Here is a 2,453-nt window from a genome sequence, read left to right as displayed (position 1 = left end):
CAAAAGACCTATACATGAGTATTATGCTTTAGTATGCTATTATGTGAGTTACATCCTAGAAAAGGGCTAAGGATACCCTCAGGAATTGCATTATAGAATTGCCTGACATGTGTGATGACTTCTAACTTAGGAAGAATTGAATGTTATGTGCTACTAGGAGTTTAGATTGACAAAGTTATTGCAAAGTGTATGTTTAAAAATTGTATATGGTTAGGATCATATAGCCTTAAAATGATTGATTCATCCTTATTTCATGTTCCTTGTCTGGTTGTGGGCTTAGGGTAGAGTCATTTATTTGACAATCTATTTGATCCAGTATTGTGTATAATTTGCATGCATAAAGCAAGCAACGATGTTGATAGAGGTTCCTAGTAATGAAGAAGCGAGTGAGATGAGGATCCCTAAGAGAGGCTAAGGATTGCTGTAGCGAGATATATATGTTGTTTAGCATAGGGATCATGAGAGTTTCCATAGTGGAGTGACTTTGAGGATTCGAGGTGATTCTTGAGGAAAGTACAGATAGGTGTGGAAGGTAGTATTGGGCCCATATTATTAAAAGCATAGGATCTATAATCGAATCAAGGAAAATCAAAGAGATACTAAGGAGATTTTAGTGTGAGAGTTCCCTTGACTATGTTATGAGTGTTTATATGTTTTCCTTTCAAGACGGTGGTGAGCACTCGAGGACGATATTCTAGTTCAAGTTTTGGTGCTGAACAAATTTGCGGGAAGGGTCATTCGGTAGTTTGCAGATCGGGTAGTGCATGACACAAATGTGTCAAGGAGGGGAACTTTGCGAGGGATTGTCGCCAGCCAATCCCGGTTCAGGATATAAGGATCTGCTATCACTGTGATCAGGTTGGTCACATGAAGACCAACTGTCCACAGCTCGCTACTAGGCCAGAGCATGCTCCAGCGCCGGCTACACAGAGGATTACTGATGGGAGTCAGGGTAGAGTAGAGCCTCCGAAGGCTCGGGGACGCGCCTTTCAGCCTACAGCCAAGGAGGCCAGGACAACACCAGATGTGGTTGCTGGTATGTTTCTATCCCTTATCTTGTTGATTATATTTTTTATGCTTATATGTGTTTGTACCTATGATTAGATACATTTTTAGTGAACTCCTTACCTGCATTGGTATTATTCGACTCGGGGACGAGTCGGTCGTTTGTCTCTTGATCGTTCAGTAGGGAATTCGATTTGCCTATAGGAGAGCTAGAGTGTCTGTTGTGAGTCTGTATCGCTAAAAAACACGTGATTTCTGCTTCTTCAGTCTACCGGAGTTGCGTTCTGGAGATCTTTAGGGTATCCTTCCCGATAGACTTGATTCTAATTCCTATGGGAGATGTATGTGTGATTGTGGGTATGGATTGGTTGAGTCGCTTCGGTTCCATGATCGACTGCGAGGGTTAGCGGGTGGTAGTCCGAACCCCAAGTGGAGGAGAACTGGTTATCTTCGGCGAGGGCACCAGATTGGGATCATGGTTTTGCTCAGCTGCCAGGGCTCAGCAGTATATTCAGTATGGGTATGCAGGTTACTTAGTTTATGTGGTGAATATGCGGATCAGGGATCAGGTTTCAGTTTCGGATGTTCTTGTTGTCAGAGAGTTCGTTGATGTGTTTCCGGAGGAGTTACCCGGAGTGCCTCCGGAGAGGCAGGTCGAGTTCAGGATCGAACTAGTGCCTAATGTGGCCCCTATCGCCAAGGCGCCATACCGATTGACACCACCAGAGATGCAGGGGCTGTCATCACAGCTGTAGGAACTGCTGGGCAAACAGTTCATTTGTCTGAGCAGTTTTTCGTGGGGAGCGGCGATTCTCTTCATCGGGAAGAAGGATGGTTGACACCGGATGTGCATTGACTACCGGGAGTTGAAAAAGTTGACGGTGAAGAACCGTTATCCACTCCTAAGGATTGATGATCTTTTTGATGAGTTTCAGGGAGCATCTTGGTTCTCCAAGATAGACCTGAGGTCCGGGTACCATCAGGTCAGGTTTAGGGAGGAGGACGTGGAGAAAACCGAGTTCCAGACTGGTTATGGACATTATGAGTTCGTGGTGATTCAGTTTGGGCTCACCAACATGCCATCAATGTTTATGGACCTGATGAATCGGGTGTGCAGACCGATGCTTGACCGTTCAGTCATTGTGTTTATAGACGGCATCTTGGTGTACTCCAAGTCCAGAAAGAAGCACGAGGAGCATCTTTGTGAGCTATTAGGAGTCATGAGGCAAGAAGGATTGTATGCCAAGTTCTCGAAGTGCGAGTTTTGGTTACGAGAGGTCCAGTTCCTTGGACACCTCATTAACTAGGAGGGGATCTTAGTCGACCCGGCTAAGATTGAGGCAATTATGCAATGGGAGATTCCGAGATCTCCCTCAGGTATCAGGAGCTTTTTAGGATTGGCAGGGTACTACTAAAGATTCATACATGATTTCTCCAAGATTGCGGTA

Source organism: Lactuca serriola, chromosome 4 (genome assembly GCF_051521515.1).
Source record: "Lactuca serriola cultivar US96UC23 chromosome 4, Lser_US96UC23_V15, whole genome shotgun sequence".
Lineage (NCBI taxonomy): Eukaryota > Viridiplantae > Streptophyta > Magnoliopsida > Asterales > Asteraceae > Lactuca > Lactuca serriola.
This window is presented reverse-complemented; position numbering follows the sequence as displayed.